We start from the raw sequence: 14216 nt of genomic DNA on the forward strand, positions 1-14216 counted from the left end.
TTTAGAGTAGAATGATTTATAATCCTTTGGGTATATGCCCAGTAATGGGATTGCTGGGTCAAATGGTATTTCTGGTTCTAGATCCTTGAGGAATTGCCGCACTGTCTTCCACAATGGTTGAACGAATTTACACTCCCACCGACAGTGTAAAAGCATTCCTATTTCTCCACATCCTCTCCAGCATCTGTTGCTTCCTGACTTTTTAATGATTGCCATTATATCTCATTGTGGTTTTGATTTGCATTTCTGTAATGACCAGTGATTATAAGCTTTTTTTGTGTGTTTGTTGGCTGCATAAATGTCTTCTTTTGAGAAGTGTCTGTTCATATCCTTTGTCTACTTTTTGATGGGGTTGTTTTTTTCTTGTAAGTTTGTTTAAGTTCCTTGTAAATTCTGGATATTATCCCTTTGTCAGATGGATAGATTGCAAAAATTTTTTCCCATTCTGTAGGTTGCCTGTTCACTTTGATGATAGTTTCTTTTGCTGTGCAGAAGCTCTTTAGATTAATTTGATCTCACTTGTCAATTTTGGCTTTTGTTGCCACTGCTTTTGGTGTTTTAGTCAAGAAGTCTTTGCCCATACTTATGTCCTGAATGGGATTGCCTTGGTTGGTTTTCTTCTAGGGTTTTTATGATTTTAGGTCTTACATTTATATTTTTAATCCACTCCCTTTTTGCTTATAAAGTTCCTGTTGAGAATTCCACTAATAGCCTTATGGGAAATACGTGTCAAGTTTCTTCTCTCTTGCTTTTTTAAAGATTCTTTCTTCATCTTTGACCTTGGAGTATTCTCTTTTGAATTGATCTTGCTTTGGGTTCTTTTGAGCTTCTGAAATCTGTATGTTTGTATTCCTTTCAAGATTTGAAGTTTTCAACGGTATTTCTTTGAGTTTTTTGACTCCTTGTTTCTCTCTTCTCCTTCAGGTACTTCTATAATTCATGTATTTGTATGTTTGACAGTGTCATCACAAATCTCTTATACTTTATTTAATTATTTTTCTATTTGTTTCTCTACTTGGATCATTTCAAATGACCTAAGTTCATTAATTCTTCCTTCTGCATGATTGAGTCGGCTGTTCAAACTCTCTCCTTAATTTTTCAGTTCTGTTGTATTCTTCAGTTCCAGGATTTCTATTTGGTTCCTGTTTATGGTTTCTATTTCTTTATTAAACTTCTCATTTTGTTCATATGTTGTTTTCCTAATTTTATTTAATTGTTTATATTTTCTTGTATTTCACTGAACTTCTTTAAGATGATTATTTTGAATTATTTTTTTCAGGCAACTTGTATATCTTCTTTTCTTTAGGGTCAGTTATTGGAGCCTTATGGATTTCCTTTGGTAGTGTCATGTGAGCCTGATTCTTTGTTTTTTGTGTAGTCTTGCATTGGCATGTGTGCATTTGAAGGAAAAAAATCTCTTTCAGTCTTAAAGACTGGCTTTGACAAGCTTAAATCTTTTCTTTTTAGGTCTCTGGGCTGAAGGGATTGCCTCTGAGATTGCAATTGAGTGGTGTTGGGTCCAGGTCATGTGGCTGATTCTAGGTCCCCAGTAGAAACCACAGTTGGAGGGCTTATTCCCAGAGGTTTTAGTGGGTGCAAGTGTTATTTGGTGCAAGTGTTATCTTGTCCCTGGGTACTGAACTCTCTAGGACCTTGGTTTGTTGGGTTGGTGCTAACGTAAGCATCAACTTCAGGATTTGCAGATAGTGGGCCTATTACTAGGTACACTGATGAGTATGGTTTCCTCTGGGACTCTGAGAGAGCCTCTGTTGGATTACTGGATGATTCCCTGGGCTGTCTGTACTACCTGAGCTCATTGCTGGTATGGGCTAAAATTGAGATACAGGGTTGTTTCAGGTCCATGGCAAAGACCAAGATATTCAGGTTTGTCTCTGGGGTCACTGATAGGTGTCTCCCACTGGGTTCCTGGTTGAGCAGATTTGTTCTCAGATTGCAGTTGAGAAGAACTGGAGCCAATTTATAGGGCAACTTCAAGATTCACAATGTGACCAAAATCTGGGCATCAGCTTCCAGGGGCACTATTAAACATGCCTCTCTCTGAGTTCCCAGGCAGGCAGAACTGCTCTAAGTCCATAGATGAAAATGGTCAGGACCAATATCCAGGGCCATCTGAAGATCTGCTGAGAAATAGAGATTGCCAAGCTTAAGGCAGGAACTCAGATGGTCATGTCTCCCAGCAGGATCCTGCCTGGATAGACCTGCTCTTAAGACCACAGCTAGGAGAGGCTGAAACTGAGCTTCAGGGCCAATCAGAATCCGCTATGAGACCAATGTCAGCAAGCCCAAACTAGTGACAGCAGTGGTCCCAGCAGTTTCCTATGCAGGCAGATTTGCTTGCATATTGCAGCTAAGAGGAGCCGGAGCTGACATTCAGAGCCCTTTCTGGAACTTGTGGGATGGAACTGCTATGGATCAGAGTCCAGCAAGTCTGTCTGGATCTATCTCCTAGGAGTTTCCTGCATAGGTGGGGTAACTCTAAGGTTGTTACAGAGAGGAACAGGAGCTGAGACAGGACCCCTTTAAGGATTTGCTGTGGGATAGGGTCTGGCAAGCTTGCCCAGTTAGCACAGAGAGGCACATCTCCCAGAATTTCTCTGTGTCATCAGCATAGCTCCCAATGGGTGGGGTAGCATTGAATTTTAGGGGCTCTTCAGTCTCTGCTATGGGATAGAGAGTGGCAAGCCTACTAAGGTGACAGTCACAGAAGTCTCTCAGCTCTTCTCTGCATAGGCAGGATTACTCCCTGGCTATGGCAGAGTGGGTCCGGAGCTGAGACAGCGTCCCTTCAGGATCTGCTATGGGACGGAGGCAGATAAGCCTGTGCTGGTGGCTCAGATGAACAAGTCTCTCACTGGGCCCTTGTGTAAGCAGTACTAAGCAGGGACCAAAGCTGAGAAGGGCTGGAGTCAAGTTACAGGGTAACTTTCTGGTCCACTGCCAAGACCGATGTTGATGGGCAGATGAGTCTTTCTGCTGAGGCACTAGGGTCATTATTCCTCTGAACCCCAAGGCAGATGGTTTTTATCATAGGCTCAAGGCCAAACAGAGCTGTAGTCAAACGCTTCAGGGAGTGAAATCATTTCCGGGTTTGAACCCAGGACCACAACTGGCAGGACTGCAGACTGGGTATGGGTCTGCAGTCTCAAAATGACCCTCTCAGGTTTTGAGTTTCACCAAGATTCTAGAACCTTCAACCTAAATCCCATGGTTCCTACAAAAATACTTCTGTCTGTGGATTGGTGGAGAATTGTTGTGGTTTTGGGGAGATGTGAGTGAGTGACTCACTTCTTATTTCTTTAAATGCTAGGTAGAATTCAGCTATGTAGCCCTTCAATTCTGGGGTTTTCTTTGTTAGGAAGTTTTTGATTACCGATTCAGTCTTCTTATTAGTAATTGGTCTGTTTAGAGTTTCTATTTCTGCATGATTTTGTCTTTGTAGGTTGTATGTTTTCCGGAATGTATCAATTTCTTCTAGGTTATTCAATTTGTTGGTGTAAAGAATATCTATGTCTATAATGGGATAGTCTGCATCTATAAAAAAGAAGAAAATCCTACCATTTGCAGCAACATGAAAAAGCCTGGAGAATATTTTGCTAAATGGAATAAGCCAAATGTAGAAAGACAAATATTGTACGATCTCACTTACATGTGAAATCTTAAAGTCAAACTTATGTAAGCAAAGAGTAGGACTGTGGTTTCCAGGGGCTGGGAGGTGTGAAAAATGGGAAGATTTCGATCAAGGGGTATAAACTTGAAATTATACGATGAATAAATTCTAGAGATCTAATGTACAGCATGGTGACTATAATTGTATTGTTTTCTTGAAATATGATACAAGAGTAGTTTTTGTGTGCCTCCACCACACACACACAAACACACACACGGTAACTATAGGTGGTGATGGATATGTTAATTTGATTGTTAATACATCAATGTATGCATACATCAAATCATCATACTGTACACCTTGAATATATGCAATTGTTATTTGTCAATCAAATATTTAAAAAGAAAAGCAGAAGGATTTCTGCTTATAGGAAGATGTAGATGTACTTTTCCCAAAATATGATGGGAGGTGTGTTTTCTGTCCTGGTTTTGTTTGTTTGGTTTTTGCTTCATACATCTCAGACTAGAAGGTAAAGAAACTAGCAGCCTGGAAACGTTAATAGAGACGGAAAAAACCCCAAGTGAAGTCTGCTCTCTCCAGCCGAAGGACCAGGAACGCTTAGAAATATAGACGTATTTTAGGCAATAACTGTTCTACTCTAGCCAAACATCACGAAAAATGATGGCCCCACTCCCAGCCCTGCCAACAAATATTGAATGGAGGGCCTAGACTTTCAGCCTTGCCAGGCTATAAAATGACTGACATACTTCCTAAACAAGATGGTGTCAGAACAGATTAATTAGGGAGCCCAGACTTTCCTCTCCACTGGGAAATAATGAGGTGATCTCTTCACACCACAGTGTCAATGGAAACTACTTAGAAAGCCTGGATGTCTCCTCCACCTGGCAGTAATAAGGCTGTCCTCCCCTTATCAGGTGTCAGTGGAGATCAAGTGGGGAATCTGGACTTCTACCCACAGGTGAAAGTAATGAGGTGGTGCTCTTCTCCCCTTCCCTGCTGGAGCAGCATCAGAAGAAGTCAGCTAAAACAGGAGTTTTAAATAAGACCCAGAATTTCAAAATGCTCAGATTTTAATAGAAAAATCACTCATCATGCCAAGACCAAGGACGACCTGAGCTGAATTTAAAAAGACAATCAATTGGCTGGGCCTACCCTAAAAGAATGCTAAATCAGTTATCTAAACAGAAGCAAAACGATAAAAGCAGAAATCACGGACTATCGGGGGGAGGAAAAGAACAAGGTAAGCAAAAATGTAGATGGTTCCAATAGACTTTCATTCTCCACCTGAGTTTTAAAAATTATACTTTACATTTGAATCAAAAATCGTAACACTATCTGATGTGGTTCTAACTGTATATATGCACAGTGTAGGAATATATATATATCCACTCCAGATATATGCATTTATATTGAAATAATTGTAGCTTCACATGAATTTGCAAGAAATGGTAGATTCAATATATCCTTTAGCTAGTTTCTCCCTATAATAATTTTGAAAAATTGTAGTACGATATCATAATCAGGATATTGACACCGATACAGTCAAGATATAGAACATTTCAGCACCACAAGAATCCCTCATGCTGCCCTTTTATAGGCCCACTCACATTCCTTCCGTCCTCACCCCCTCGTTATATGGAGTATATATCTCTCCAGCTGCATTCGGGGACCTGGAGAAGCAGCCCCACTGGCCCACCAGTATACTCTCTATGCTTGCAGGATTCACAAGTTAATGAAACATCCTTGGCAGCACATTAAAGGCTGTGTTAACACCGCCCACTTCCTTGTGGATTAACTATGACAGTTTCAGTGACATAATATCACCCACAAACAGCAGAGAACTCTGAAATGGAATCATGTTGCTAAATTGTCCACCCACTACTCTCTCCCCCTGGTAACTGTTTTCACTGTTTCTTTATGTAGCCACCCCCTTTCTCAACCTCACCTAAAATATATTCTCTATTTAAAGTTGTTTTCAAATGTTTTGAATGTTCTGGGGAAATAATATAATAAGTACATGCAAGGTCTGTTGAGTCTGGTGCATACTGAGTATTATACACATTAGGCTGTGAGAGGCGGTTAAAGAGGGGGCTCACAGGGGAGAGGAAGAAGGGGAAAGAGGCCAAAAGGTGGAAACACCTGTTGTGGAAGGAGGAGATGCTCCCTATCCCTTTCCCACAGTCTTCTCAGGCTGATGGTGCTCTTCCTTACGTTTTATTCTTATGGGGAGGGCTGGGAACAGAGGCCAACTTTCTCTTCCCCTTAGGGAGAACACATTTAATATTAGGAAAATAAAAAGATTATTTACATTAAAAATAATGTAAAATTATTATAAACGTAATGAAAGTACTACTGCACACCTATAAGAATGCCCAATATCCAGAACACTGTCATCAAATGGGGCAAGGTTGTGGGGCAACAGGAACTCTCGTTCATTGCTAGTGGGAATGCAAAATGGCATAGGCACTTTGGATGACAGTTTGGGAGCTTATTACAAAATGAAACATACTCTTACCATAGGATCCAGCAATCACACTCCTTGTTATCTACCCAAAGAAGGTAAAAACTTATGTCCACACTTAATTATGCCTGTGGTTGATTATAGCAGCTTTATTCATAATTGCCAAAATTTGGAAGCAACCAAGATGTCCTTCAGTACGTTAATGGATAAACTGTGGTACATCCAGACAATTAAATATTATTCATTGGTTTAAAAAAAGAGGAACTATAAATTAGTGAAAAGACATGGAGGAAACTTAAATGAATATTATTAGAAGCCAATTTGAAAAGGCTGATACCAATTATATGACATTCTGAAAAAAATCACATGGTAGATTCATGTTTAATTTTTTTTTTTTTTTTTGAGATGAAGTCTCACTCTGTTGCCCAAGCTGGAGTGCAGTGGTGCAATCTTGGCTCACTACAACCTCCACCTACTGGGTTCAAGGAATTCTCCTGCCTCAGCCTCTTGAGTAGCTGGGACTACAGGCACGAGCCACCGTGCCCAGCTAATTTTTTGTATTTTTTTAGTAGATACAGGGTGTCACTGTGTTGGCCAGGCTGGTCTTGAACTCCTGACCTCGTGATCTGCCCTCCTCAGCCTCCCAAAGTGCTGGGATTACAGGTGTAAACCACCATGCCCGGCCAATTCATGTTTAATTTTAGCAGAGTTTGCCAGTCTTCCAAAGAGGTTGTACCACTTTATGCTTCCATGTATGAGAGTTCTCGTTACTCTCCAGCCTCACCAGTACTTGATCTCATCAGTCTTTTATTTTAGCCATTCTGGAGGGTGTGCAGACGTATCTCTGTAGTTTTAATTGACTGTCCCCTGATAAGTAGTGATGTTGAGCATTTTAGGAAGCATCCTAATGTAGAATGTCTTTGAAGGACCAGACATCTACATTTTCTTGTCTCTCTTTTTTTTTTTTTTTTGTCCAGATAATTTGTTTTAGAATATCTCTTTGAGCTAGGCTCCAGAATTGTACTACCTACAATTCAGAATTAAGGAAGACCTATAAGCTAAGCTGGCACTCCTGATAAGATATCTTCCACCTTCCACAGTTCCCAACGTTAGGAATGTGAGTGATGAATTAAAATGAGCAAGGAATCATTAGGAGGAAAGTCGGGAATTTCTAGAACAAGGACTTAGAAACTTGAAGAACTGGAATAATACATCTGTGGATAGAGGCTTGGGATAGAAAAGGATCCCACGAGCTATCTGTGAGATCCAGTATTGTACTCACGGTTTTTTATTTTATGTACAGCACTTGGACAATTTTCAAAAAATTATTCTTCATAAGATTTGCCATCAAATTAGTTAGCTTAATTAGTGTTCGTAAAGGAACGGGAACGAGGTCAAGATAGGAAAAACCAACAAATCCTTTACCTTAGTACATCTCACATTGTAATGTGCACATGAATCACCTGGGGATCTCGTTAAAATGAAGAGCCTGATTCTGCAGTCTCAGGGGAGAATCTGCATCTCTAACAAGCTCCCAGGTGATGCTGATGCTGCTGGTCTGCAGAATATACTTTAAGCAGCAAGAGTCTAAACTTTTACACTCTAAATCATTTATATATGGCATTTAAAATGTTTTTCTTAAGAAAGAGCTAAGGACCTTCTCAGATCCAAATGTTTTTATTTGCTTTTGATTTTTTGTTACATTTGGCTAATAATGCCCTCATAGCTCTGATTATGTTTAATCATGGTTAGTTGTTGTTTTAGTTTGTGTTGCTTTAAAGGAATACCTGAGGCTGGGTAAGTAATGCTGAGAAAGGCGTATTTGGCTCATGATTCTGCTGGCTGGAATTTTGGGCATCTGATTAAAGCCAAGGCTGCTTCCCCTCCTGGTGGAAGGTGAAGGGGAGCTGGATATATGCAGAGATCTCATGGTGAGAGAGGAAGTAAGAGAGAGTAAGGGAGATTCCAGGCTTTTTTGAGAGGGAGTCTCGCCCTGTCATCCAGGCTGGAGCTCAACGGTGCAATCTCGGCTCACTGCAACATCCACCTTCCGGGTTCAAGTGATTCTCCTGCCTCAGCCTCCCAAGTAGCTGGGACTATAGGTGCATGCCAACACGCTCAGCTAACTTTTGTATTTTTAGTAGAGATGGGGTTTCACCATATTGGCCAGGCTGGTCTTGATCTCTTGACCTCTTGATCTGCCCTCCTTGTCGGCCTCCCAAAGTGCTGGGATTACAGGTGTGAGCCACCGTGCCCAGCAGCCAGGCTTTTTTTAACAACAAGGTCCCTCAGGAACTCATAGGAGAACACACCCATACTTGCCCCCAGGAAGGGCATTAATCTATTCACGAGGGATCTGCCCTCCTGACCCAAACACCTTCCATTAGGTCTCACCTTCAACATTGGGGATCAAATTTCAACATGAGGTCTGGAGGGGACAAATATTCAAACTATATCAAGTTGTTAAATGTCAGCTTACCCATCACGCTGAATTCATTGTTTATAGATACTGTGTCTCATTAAATTTTGTTACCCTAGCATTCCATTCTTGGTAGGAATTTAACAAGGCATTTGAGTCAATAAGCGATGAATCAAATAAATTGTGGTTGATCCGTGCAACAGAATATTATGTAGCATTAAATTAAACAGGCAGATCTATATGCATTGCTGCTGGAAGAGGTTCATCTTGCCCAGCCTGGGGATAGCATAGAAGTTAGCAGGAACTTCCTGGAAGTCAATTCTTAAGGATGAGTAGCCAGGAAAATAAGAGGGAATTTCTGGGAAGTCATGGAAAAGAAAATGTGTGTCATTAGCTTTATGGTGAAGATTGTTTATCTGTGCATGGGAGACAGCAGGAAAATCCTTTGATGGAGAAATAAAGCAGTGGGCACAAGACCCCAGAGCACCACAGGGCAGCGTGGAGAGACTGAGATGTGGCTAGAGTCACATGGGATCCCCAGAAGGACACTGTGTCCCGCAGTCTCTCATGCATCCCACACTACAGTGCACTCCACTGTGCCGACTCCTGCTGTCTCGTTTTACCCCTCTGTAAACTGTGAGGCCCACAGTTTCCATCAGGTGATGAAAAATATCCTGTGTTGAAGGTGAAAACCAGGAGCTTGCCTGGCTCTTGGAGGAGGAGAGGATTCTACTGAGCTCTGAAGGATGGTTCAGGCCTGGGCTGGGAGAGAAGAGGAGATGTCCGTTTAGGATGTGAGTGCTGTCTCTTGGAGGTTGGGCATCCTGACACCCTGCTCTAGCCCTGGCTTGCTCATCCATCCATCCATTCATTCATGCATCAATTATTTCATTTAAGAAAAAGTGTTGAGCACCTACCTACTTTCAGGATAATCTGCTTGGCATCTTTCTTAGAGTGGCATTCCCAACGGCAGATTGTCCAGCATGGCAAGTCTATTTCTCACTTTCCTAGAAATTCATATGGCAAAGAGGTGGTATGGGTTAGAAGTTTTGAAATTTCTATTTTCAAACAATTTACATCTCTGACTTCCCCAGTTGCTCCCTAGTGCTCTGTTGACTTCAGACTGAACCTCTGAACTGGAAATCAGGGGAGGGTCTCATCCGGCTGGTGTTCTCTGAATACCCTTAGGGAAATAAACAAAGGGTCTATGGCAGTTGTGCTTGCTCCCCCTACTTCTCAAAATCTGCTTTGGGAATAGAATTGCCAGACAGAGGCAACATTTGGACATACTTGTTCCAAAACGTTATTCATTTTTATCTGAAATTCAAATTTAGTTGAATGACATGTATTTTAATTTTTTTTTTTTTTTTTGGAGACAGAATCTCACTCTTGCCCAGGCTGGAGTGCAGTGGTGTGATCTCGGCTCACTGCAACCTCCGCCTCCTGGGTTCATGGGATTCTCCTGCCTCAGCCTTCTTAGTAGCTGGGACTACAGGTGCATGCCACCATGCCCAGCTGATTTTTTGTATTTTTAGTAGAGACGGGGTTTCACCGTGTTAGCCAGGATGGTCTCGATCTCCTGACCTCATGATCCGCCTGCCTCGGCCTCCCAAAGTGCTGGGATTACAGGCATGAACCACCAGGCCCGGCCATTTTAATTTGTAAGTCTGACAGCCCTACTGCCAGGGAAAGGCTCTCTCTGGCCTGAGAAAGGTTATGAGTTTCATCTCTTGGGTTTTTAGGAGGCCTCTCCCCGTAAAAGATCTTCCAACCATGGCAGTCAGGGCCTGGCTAGAGGAGCCTGCTGTTGACTCTCCTCACCTTGCCCTTGTAGGGTGCAGAGAATGTGGATGGCTCAATGTGAACTGAAAATCAGGAGACCTGAATTCCAGACCATAGTCTGCCAGCAAGGTCACAGAACCTGGTGCTGGCAGACTCTGGGCTTGATCTCCTCATTTAGAGACAGTTGAGGATTCTATGGACTGTTCAAATTCAAATATCTTACCTGGATTTAGCTTCAGAGGGCAACTGGGACAGGAGCATTTGTCCATGTGTCTTCTGTGTACTCACCAAGGGCGCTCTCTCTCTCCTCTCTCCTCTCTCCTCTCTCCTCTGTCTCTCTCTCTTTCGCTGTGTGTGTGCTTGTGTGTGCTAGGGGTTGGATGAGAGATGCCAAACTGCCTGAGATGATGCAGGACATGGTCTGTTAAGAGCCACCTGCCATGCTTTTTTGATTTTGTTCAACTCCTGTACTGACAGTGGCAGTCAGTGGGGGAGAGAGTAGTTGGGAGTTGCCCCATTTCTATCTCAGTTTAACTTCCCCAGAATGACTCCCCCCAACCTTTCTCACTCCCTGGCGAAAAACGAAGGTTCTTTCTTCTGTCCCTGGAATAAAGCAGGCTGGCAAAAAGGAACAAAGGCACAATGGGGGGTTGTTGAGCTGAGCTTGAAAGGGCTCAGCGGCAAGGGGCCTGGCTTCTGCTCCAGGTGCCTGGGTCCAGGTCACTCCATCTGGGAAGCTGCTCCTGGCTATTCACTTGTTCAATATCATTCTGAAACACAAGACAAGGAGGAGAGGCAGAGCTACAGAGAATCTGAGGAGAAGCCTGAAAAAGAACTGCAACAAGGGGAGAGAGAAGTGCTACCTGTCAAATACTACCTTTTTTTTTTTTTTATGGAGTCTTACGCTATTGCCAAGGCTGGAGTGCAGTGGCGTGATCTCGGCTCACTTCAACCTCTGCTGCCTGGGTTCAAGCCATTCTCTTGCCTCAGCCTCCCAAGTAACTGGGATTACAGGTGCCTATCACTGTGCCTGGCTAATTTTTGTATTTTTAGTAGAGACAGGGTTTCACCATCTTGGCCAGGCTGGTCTTGAACTCCTGACCTTGTGATCCACCTGCCTCTGCCTCCCAAGTGCTGGGATTATAGGCGTGAGCCACCGTGCCCGGCCTAAATGCTGCTTTTGTACCTGACTCTGGGATCACAGACATTTGGCAGGACAGAAAGAGACACTAACTGAAAAAGTTTGGGTAAAGCTCACCCAGGGCTGGTAAAGAAACCAGCACATTGTCAGAACTGCCTAGAAAGACAGAACACCAGGAGAATTGAAGCATCTGTTGCCCTGACACAGAACAGTGTTGGCTCTTGGTTTTAAGAGAGAAGTTGGTATGTGTTGCTGTGTCAGTCTGTTTTCACTGCTATAACAAAATACCACAGACTGGGCAATTTATAAACAATAAAAATTTACTTCTCACAGCTCTGTAGGCTGAGAAGTCCAAGATTAAGGTGACAATGGGTCCAAGTGTCTGGTGAAGGGTGGTCTCTGCTTCTAAGATGATGCCTTGAACATTGCAACCCCCCACATGGTGGAAGAGCAGAAGAAAACAAACCCATTCCTTCAAGCTCTTTTAGAAGGGTTCTAATCCCATCCATGAGGGATCTTCCTGCCCAGATTAATCACCTCCTAAAGGGCCCACGTCTTAATACTATCATTGGCAATTAAGTTTCAATCTGTGGACTTTGGGAAACTCAGGCAGATCGTAGCAGTGGTCTTGGACACTGCTGTTGTGCCACCCAGCTCCCCTGAGATTCCTCTTATCATCCTCTGGTGGCGTCCTCTGCCCCTTGTGCTTTGTTGCTAACAGTGGCACCTGTGCCTTTTGGAAGATTGTCTTGGACAGTGGAGCCCAACAATGAGCCAGAGGAGACTTGGAGTTTCATGCCCTCCCCTGAGCCTTCTCCCTTCCTAGCCCAGGACGGGTGTGGGAGTGCAGAAGCTCGGCGCCCAAGGCAAGACACAGTTTGAGACGTTGTATATGTTCCAGAGCTCACCATGGGATCAGGCTGAGGCTGGGGCTCCACCCGAAATGCACCCCTTTCTTGGCTTCTTCCTCCTGCTTTCCATACTTTCTTGTTGATTTCTCCTTAATTAATTAGTTATCTAATTATTTCTCAATTGACCACTTATACCTGAATGCCTGTCTTGGGATCAGATTATGATGTGATTATGATAGTGGGGAAACTCCAGGAAGACATTTCAATTAACACCCCAGGTTCTCAGGAAGGAGAACAGCTTCAACGGGCCATACCCCAGAGCAGAATTGTCATTTAGAAAAGACAGCAGATCTCTGCTGGAGGAGGAGGGGTGGATGTTAGGACGAGGGGCTCCTAGAGGTCAGCATCATCATCTCCAATGATTGTGTCTTCACTTGGAGATCTTTGAAGAAATTTACATGGGGGAAAAAAAAGAGAAATTTATGTGGGAGACTCTAGATTTATTCCGCAAAAGCATGTGTTTTAGATTCAGGCAGATCTGAGTTCATGTCCCACTTTTCAAAGATTGTATTTATTTAAGGTGTACAGCATGATGTTCTGACATACATATGCATAGTGAAAATATGACTATAGTTAAGCAAATTAACAGGTACATCTTTTCACAGGGTAAGAGTATCTGAAATCTACTCTCAGCAAATTTTCTTTCTTTTTTTATTTATGGGAATTTTTAAATAAAAACAGGAAAATGTACATGTTATAATGTCAATTTTTAAAAGAGTAACTCAAGATTATATAAAATTTGTTGAAAAACTGGAGGAAAATATGCCAGGATGTCAACAGTAATTTCCTCTGGCTCATTTGTTTTCATATATATATTTCTGTGCTTTCACAAATTTCTTTTTTTTATATTAATTATTTTTATTTTTTTATTTTTTTTTATTGCATTTTAGGTTTTGGGGTGAGCAAATTTTCAGTATACAACAAATTTTCAGCAAGGTCACCTTGCTGTAGTTAGCTCTCTGGGCTATTTCATCCTATTTAATGGCAGCTTTGTGCCCTTTGACCTGCCTCACCCATGTCTTCCCTCTCCCCACCCCAGGTGGTCTCTACTCCGCTCTCTACTTTTATGTATTCACATGTCCCACTTCTGATCCCTACTGGCAGTATGACCTGGGACAAATTACTCAACCTCCCTGAGCCTTAGTTTCCTCATCTGTAAAATGGGAGTAATAGTGGATCACAGCTCAGAGGGCAGTTGAGAGAGTTCCATGTGCCTGCTATGGTAAACATGTTGGTTCTGGTCCCTGGGTCTCGGGTTAACATAAAAGAGAAGTCCGGGATATCTGATCGGGAAGTCTTTCCAAAGTGGGACATGCCAACTGCTAAATGATGCAGCTGGTCCATGATTTTTGCAAGAGTTGTTATGGCAACCATATTTTTTTAAGTCACAAAATTGGCAAAGGATGTGAAATTGGGACTATGTGACAATAAGAAGTGCTGGAATGACATAAATAGACCTACAAAAGAGAAGAAGTAGCAGCAATTAAGAATATGAGAAGCAGGTACAGAAATGCATGTTAAGGGTGGGATAGCTGTATGGGACCAAGTGGGGGTCAGGAAGCTGTCCCTGGTTTGGACAGAAGGAGAAGTGTGAGTTTGGAATAAGCATTGTCACATAGTCTCTCAGGGGTGCCTGAGCCATTCTGCTTCTTGTTGGGCATCCCCTGGAATGAGAGAACAGACTGTCTCCCAAGCGATTCACTTTACTGTCCTAACCGATTGGACAGGGGTCCTGTCTTGGGCTTTTTATTCCTGTGGTCCTCCTTCCCTGTGCTGTGTCCCACCTGCCTGTGTCTTCACTGACAGCTTCCTGGGAGAGACAAGCCTTCTCTGTTCTCTTTCCATAAGTTCCC

At 42.7% G+C, this 14216-nt stretch overlaps 1 long non-coding RNA gene across 3 annotated transcripts in view; it reads right to left on the reverse strand.

Annotated features, from left to right (window-relative positions):
• The window catches only part of LOC103792815 (uncharacterized), a 42480-nt gene that overhangs the window by 16102 nt on the left and 12162 nt on the right, over positions 1 to 14216 (reverse strand). The window contains exons 2-4 of one of the 3 annotated variants that reach the window (XR_008481195.2): positions 10535 to 11081; positions 9447 to 9536; positions 979 to 2141 (exon numbers count right to left, since the gene is read on the reverse strand). This is a non-coding gene — a long non-coding RNA (uncharacterized LOC103792815). Of the gene's footprint in view, positions 1 to 978; positions 2142 to 9446; positions 9537 to 10534; positions 11082 to 14216 lie in introns of those variants that run through there. The other 2 variants (XR_008481196.2, XR_619701.4) reach the window with 2 other exon arrangements.

The sequence above is a fragment of the Callithrix jacchus genome, chromosome 5 (assembly GCF_049354715.1).
Source record: "Callithrix jacchus isolate 240 chromosome 5, calJac240_pri, whole genome shotgun sequence".
NCBI classification, from domain to species: domain Eukaryota; kingdom Metazoa; phylum Chordata; class Mammalia; order Primates; family Cebidae; genus Callithrix; species Callithrix jacchus.